Source organism: Quercus robur, chromosome 6 (assembly GCF_932294415.1).
Source record: "Quercus robur chromosome 6, dhQueRobu3.1, whole genome shotgun sequence".
In the NCBI taxonomy this organism is placed as follows: domain Eukaryota; kingdom Viridiplantae; phylum Streptophyta; class Magnoliopsida; order Fagales; family Fagaceae; genus Quercus; species Quercus robur.
In genome coordinates this window covers 31,470,939-31,478,343 of record NC_065539.1, presented here as the reverse complement: position 1 = coordinate 31,478,343, position 7,405 = coordinate 31,470,939, and the positions used below count along the sequence as shown (strand labels likewise).

The 7,405-nt window shown below is 36.2% G+C and overlaps 1 long non-coding RNA gene across 1 annotated transcript; it reads right to left on the bottom strand.

The window, feature by feature from the left end:
• Nucleotides 1-314: 314 nt before the first annotated feature.
• On the bottom strand, nt 315-2,349 carry LOC126689691 (uncharacterized). Its single transcript, XR_007644581.1, has 3 exons — nt 2,324-2,349; nt 1,993-2,052; nt 315-379 (listed from the first exon to the last, which is right to left on the bottom strand). It is a non-coding gene; the product is annotated as an uncharacterized LOC126689691 (long non-coding RNA).
• Between the last annotated feature and the right edge of the window lie 5,056 nt (nt 2,350-7,405).

The following is a 7,405-nucleotide window of genomic DNA, read 5'->3' as shown; positions in this document are numbered from 1 at the left end:
AATTGTTCTTGATGTCCAAGATGTATCTAAATTCTAACATTGCCAGTAAACAAAGATGCTAGACCTCAATGGGATTGAAAAGGCAACATATTGCCAATTTACACAATTTCTAAAATCATTATCTCCACTATTGAGAGAGAGAGAGAGAGAGAGAGGTGGCTGTTGTGTTGCATCTCTTAAGAAGAATCCACCCTGTACATTTTTTGATATGTAATCGACAAATAACAAAATAGATGTACAACATTTAGAGTATGCACATTTGGGAGATTAAAAGTAAAGTAAAATGAGAAAATGAACCCATCTAAAGTTTTTTTCTCTCCCTCTTGATGTTAACTTTTCCAACATCTTCCAAAATCAAATTTATGTACTCCTCAAAGCCCTGTAAGGCATAAAAATTAACATTTGACCAAATTTACATGTATTCACTTAAAATTGTGAAAGATGCTAAAAATTAGGTTGATATCAACCTTTTAACCAAAAATCAACATTTTAATGATTGCACATCAATCAATAATTTTTGCCATTGTTACTTGCAACATATATCTTTTTATTTGTGACAAATACGGTGCAATTTTGGCCATCAAATTTTACTCAAAAGCCAAGATTAGACAACCTTCATCTTGCATTACTCTAAGAAATCTATAGAATTACCCTAAAATCAAAAAGAACATGCCACAGCCATGGATAGGAGGCAAAACAAAAAAAGAAGTACATGTTCACAAAGATTTCAAAGTAAAAAATATACATTATGTAAACAAAACTTTTTCCACCACTTCTACACCTTCTAAAACACCAAAATAACCAAACCTCCCAAAATGAAGTCGTTTAATGCAATCTTTTTTAAATTAAGTCATTAAAATAACAACAAATGACTAACAGCAAGATCCTTTTGAAAACCAATTCTAAATAGTTCAAGGCTTCCAAAATTTGAGACTTTCAAGTTTCTTCTAGATTAAATAAATCTAAGTTGGGCTGATTATGCTCTTTTGGTAGTATTGCCTAGCAGATCTACTGTTCAAACATTACTATGGTTCCAAATCAACCCTTCAATATTCTATCATCAACGTGGAATTCAGCCGATAGCTTCAAAAAGAATTTGATTTGCAAAGTAGGCCACATACCATTATTCGGGTCTCTTTCAAAGACAGAAATCGGTCAAGAGCATTTATAAATATAATAAGTCTAGAGGATAATTCAGTGATATAACAATAGGGGAAGTGGCAGCATAAATAAAATCTAAATGCATCTTATAAGGAGTAACAATTAGCATAGGGGAAGTGGAATTTGGATCAAACATATCTTTGCAACTCTCCATACCATTTTAAATCACAATCATATCATGGAAAAATTATAACACTATAAAAAGAAACTATACATAAAAAGAATTGAAATGGAACAGAACTGATACTGTACAAAATTACAACTGAAATTGCTATGATTGAGCTAACCTACATTTTTTTATAAGTAAGTTACACATACATTGGCTGGATCTTGAACCCAAGACCTTACCATCCACCTTGCTCTTACAAGGAGATGATGTGTGATTTGCTAGAGCTCATTGGTGCACTGAGAACTAACATACAAGCAGGTTTAGAACACAAAGAGCCTCCACAAAGCTTATCAAGCTTGCTCTCTAGAATTCCTCACAGGTTTGACTTAAATCAAAACCAACCAACCAACCAAAATACAAAAAACTAAATCCTATGAAATGCAAAATTAAAAATATTTTTGTTAGCGTTCATATATTTTGATGAAGATTAAGTCTTTCAAACATGGAAGACTCATAGCTTGTCTACAACTATATGGATAACAACAAATAGAACCCAAAATATATTTAAAACCTTATTCAGAAGCTTTGAATTAAAAAAACACAAATTAGTAAACCAAAGTGCTAAACTGGACCCAAAAACCACAATTTCACTCCTACTAACAAATAAATAAAGAGAACAGGTTAGGGAGGAAATCCTAAATTAAATTAAAAACATCACTAACCATTCCTCAAAACACCAAGAGACAAAGCCTAGGTAGAATTTGATCTTCTATAGTGTTCCCCTAGGAAAAACAAAAAAGAACAAAGAGGAAACATATTAGCAATTGAAATCTATAGTTGCAGCAAACCCTAATCAAGAACCCCAAAATCCCAAAAATAATAAAAACCCCAAATCAATCCTTCTGCCTCGAAGTCATCTTGATTTCGTCCTAATTCAAGAATGTTCAGAAACTATGGAAACAAAAACCACAAATTAATTATAAGAAATAGATTAGGACAACAGCAAAAAAAAGGAAGAAGATAAGGAAGATTAAGGATTCAAGGTGATCTTACCAAGGAGTTCTTGAGAAATTGAACCGGGAGATTTTGGGGCGACACTCACTTTTGGGTATCAAATCAGAGAGAATGTCTTTACACATATTGTGGCTTGGCCTGGGTGTGCAAACTGTAACGATGAGAGTCGATGGTGGTCAGTTCTTGAAGAGGTTTAGGGTTTTATCAGGTTTGATTGAAAAACAAATCAGAGGATGCTGAAAGGGTAGAGAAGAGAGATGAGGGAGCGAAATAGAGAACAAAGAGGAATAGCGTTCAGAGTTGGGTTTTGGGGAAAGAGAACAAAAATTTTGGGTATCGGGTTTGATTTTGCCGTGGAAAATAGAAATAGTTTTTTTTATCTAATTTTTTTTTTAATAATGCAGATGATTTAAAAATAATGATGACGTGGACTGGGAAATAGAAATAGTTTTTTTAATTTTTTTAAAAATAATGATGACGAGGAAAATTGTGAGAGTTTCAAAGGTTTCGGTTTTATATATATATATATATATATATATATATATATATATATAGATTGGATTTGGACTCTTTGATTTTCACACTCAATAATTCACTAGACACAAAAATTAAAAATTAAATGGGACACATGGCGCAAAATTGAGAATCCAGTTAAAATCTAACTGGAATTTCTTTGAGTTTTGACTATTAATATATACATATATAGAGAGAGATTATAGATACTATGAATAGTCTTTATTTATTAAGTAGAAACTTATATATATGATGTGTGTATATATTTTTTTTTTCATTGTACCCGTACATATGCATATGCATGAGTTCTAATCTAGTGAATAAGTAATTTTGTAAGCACTCTAGACAAAAGAAAAAGAATAAGTCATTTTGTGTTTTTTTTTTTACTTCAAAATTTCCCATTAGACAAATTTTAAATACACTCATGTAAATTCTAATGTTTTTGTTAATATAGACCCAAAAATGATCAAACTGTAAAATTTTAAAAACTATATTGTGAAAATATTTGCAATTAAGCACTTGAAATTTAAAAGTTTAACTAGAAAATAATATTAAACTTAGGAGTTTATATATAATTATTCTTATATTTTATTACTTAGACACAAAATTTCTTGGAGAATATTAAATTATTGCATTAAGAATTTGAGCTTCGTTTATCATTTTTATCACTTTAAGCTTAAAATAATATTTTATTTCCTCTTTTTGGATTAAAACTCTTGATTCTTTATTTATTAATATTTTTTTGAACCCTTTAAAAGAAATAAATTAGATATGAAATATTTTTATATTGCTTTTATGACATAAAAGAAATAAAAGTATATTAATTATCATATAAATCAAATACATAAATCAAATCTATGAAAAAAAAATAAAAAGAAGAAAATTTTCAAAATTTATGATGGGAAGGGGAACTAACTTATCAACAAACAAGTAATTTTAGTAATTTTTGGTGGATTTAGGGGCAAAGTAATTGTTGGGGGGGGGGGGGGGGGGTGGGTTGAATGCATGCTCAACCCGTGGACCAAGACCCAAGAAACTAACCTAAGGGATGGGCTTGACCCAGAGTATGGTGATAAGTAAAATAGCCTGCTAAGTAGAAAGAAGCCATCCAAGCTCACGACCATAGAGATCCGTAATGACTTCCTTTCTTGAGGCTCATTACCAAGGTAACAAATAGAGCCTTCTCCCTAAGATGGTGAAGGGGTCTCGAATAAAACCTCCTTAATCCGGCCAAGATCCTCCACTTTCCAAGCTCGCCCTGACATGACATGGAAAATGCAAAACCTAATGAAGCAATCACCCCTGCATTAATGATACCCCTCACCTAATATCAACCACATAAAATGTTGAATGACTAGCCTGAATAGTGCAAGTACCCCCAAAAGTCCTACCACATGATCAAAAGATGGTAGTGCAGGGGGTTGATTGGACATGTCTAACGTAAATCCAACTAGGGTCGATCTAGCTAAAGAGGGAGAGAAGGGGGAAAGAGGGCTATAAAAGGAGGAGAGGGACAACAGAGAAGGGGGTTCAGAAAATTAGAGAGAAAGGGTCTAAACAAGAACTAAAGAGAGAAAGAGAAGCTAAAAAATTTTCTGCCTTTGAAACCCTCTCTTGTACCTTGGGAACATTGTTCCTTCACATATGAAAGCTTGATTTAGTCTTATTTTTTCTTCGATTCACTACTTAAACCCCCCATTGTGGTTTTCCTCCCATGTTTTAGAAATTAGTTGTGTAGATCAAACATTAACTTCACTGTTCTTGTGTTGGTTGTTTTTGACCCCCACAATTGGTGTCGTTTGTGGGAAATTCCACTAAGTAGAAGGATTAAGAGCTGGTTGAAGTAGAAAGATGGTAAACGAAGCAAGGAATGGGGCTCCCCCTTCTTATTCGAGTGTCTCAGAAGAATTGGTCTATGAGAACAGACAACTGCAATCTGAGGTGAGAAGGGAAATCTGAGAGCAATCCATGCAGAATTATAGCAGGGAGCTGTCCCTTTCCCATCGGGAAAGATCGGTCGCCAACTCCGCTAGAACTTCTTGTTTTAGTAGGGATCGAGAAACGGACAAGTTAAGGGAGCAAATATTGGCCTTACAGCGAGAGGCCCTAAGGCGAGAGGAGCATCATGATCGCAAGATTGCTAGCCCTATATGGGATTACTCTCGAAGAGGAGAGAGTAGTGTGGGAAGTCTTCAAAGAGAGTGAGATGGGAGGAATTCCCCATCATAGAAATACAAGGAAAGATCGATCATACCACCCCGAAGGCACAGAAGGTTGAAGTCTCCTCCACGAAAGGAAGGGAGTAGGAGGAGGCCTTCCCCTTAACGAATGGTAGTGAGAGAGCGCGGGGAACTCTCGACCCCCGCAAAACATGGGGAACGACACGATGAGCTAGGCATTACATCAAATATCCTGCTCCCCATTCTCTATTGAAATTGAGAACTCTGACTTGCATAGAGGTTTTTCAAACCATTGTTTACGAACTATGCTGGAAATTTTGACCCCATGGAGCATGTTAGTCATTATAATCAGAGCATGGCCATCTACTCTAAGAATGAGGCATTGATTTGTAAGGTTTTTCCTTCCATCCTTAGGCCCACGGCCATGAGATGGTTTGATGGCTTGGAGAAAAGCTCCATCTACAGCTACATATGATGAGCTAATCTGAGCATTTGGTGTCAAATTCGTAAAGTGCAACAGGGTCCTAAAACCCTTTAACTCACTAATTTCCATGTTTATGAAGGAGGGGGAGACTATCAGGGCATATTCTGAGTTAGTGGGAGCTATATAATAAGATCAGGGGAAATAATGGAGAGATAGCTGTTAGTGCCTTCAAAGTGGGACTCCCTATCGATTCCAAGCTAAGGATCTCACTCATGCTAAAACCCATTACCAACATGCAAAAATTGATGGAGAGGGTGGAGGAGTACAAGATACTTGAGGATGACCAACTGTAGGCCAAATCCAAGTCCAAAATGCCCGTAGCGAAAAGGAGAGAAGCCAAGATAGACCCCCATCCTCGACCTAGAAGGTATTTTTACCCAAAAGGGCCAAGTCAAAGACCCGAGGCATTTAACTCTCTATGGACAAGACCAAGAACGAGCTTTATTTCCATTAGCCAAACAAAATGAGTAGGGACGCCTCTCGAAGAAACCAAAGTCTATATTGTTCCTACCACCAAGAAGAGGACACACCATGGAGGACTGTAAGACCTTAAAAGATCACCTAAATCAGTTGGAAAAGTCCAGGCATTTGAAGGAGTTCATGTCTCATGATCGCCCCCAACCTCAAGGAGATTAAAGGGCGAACAGGTCACGGGCCTCAGCTCCTTTGTTAGGCCACATTAAGGTGATACACTCCATTAAAATCATAAGCGGACTCAGGCTAGTAGTACCAAGGATTCTAGCTATCACACCCATTTTTAGAGGTAGAAATGGGTTCGCAACTAGCTAAAAGAGCTAAATGGGAAAAGGATTTCTTGGGTTTTTCAAGGAAAGACAAAGAAGGGACCATGTAGCCCTACAAAAATGCTTTGGTGTTAACTGTGAGGATCACTAGTTTTGATGTGAAAAGAGTCATGATAGACCAAGGGAGTGAGGCTAAAATTATGTACCCTGATTTGTACCGAGGCCTAGGGCTCACCCAAGCCAATCTATCCAAGTATGACACCCCCTTAATGGCATTTGATGGATCCATGGTGATTCCAATGGGGCAAATTCGGCTTCTAGTGGAGATTGGGGGAAGAAAGGAATGTGTAGACTTTATAGTGGTGCATTCCTACTCCCTGTACACAGCTATCCTTGGCTGCCCCTAGATCCGTTCTATAGGGGCTGTGCCATCCTCTTTACACTAGAAGGTGAAGTTCCCCATGGATCAAGGAATTTTTGAGCTGAGGGGGGATCAAAACCCAGCCCGTCAATGTCTAATCGCTACCATCAGGCACGAGTAGTTATCCCAACCTGAACTGCCCAAATAGCAATTACCGTCCACCTCGAAATATTAATGTGAAACTGTGAACAACTGGACAAGGTATATATAGAGGTTAGGGATTGTGAGTGGCCGCGCCCTTGGCCTTATTTTTTTTAATGTTGGGCCAAACCCACGTGAATGGGTGGAGTCGTGTTATTGCCTTTCAAAATGAAGGTTTGACTAATTATATTTTCCCCTTTAAATTAAGGGTTTTACAATAGAGTCATCACTTATTTAATTATTGGAAGAAATAAGAAAACCATAATTGAAAAATTCATCATTTTATTAATTTGAAATTGAATTTACATTGATTATAGGAAATTACTTGGTTTTGATCCTAGATACAATTTAAGATAAAGTATACGGCTTTGTTTCCTAGTTACAATCTAGAAATTGAAAATTACATGGATAAGTATTGATCTATCAACCCTTGATCTAAGCTCGGAGGCTATGTTACAAAGTGAGAAGGTGTTAGGCGCCCACCTTGCCTGGTGAAACCGGTTTTCTAGACTATGGTGGCCAACATTCATATCATATCATCCAATATGTCAATCAATATACATGTTAAATTTAATGTGTGTGCATGTGATAAACCCTAATTCAATTTATTAAGCATTGCATTTGGATTGAAAAATAAAT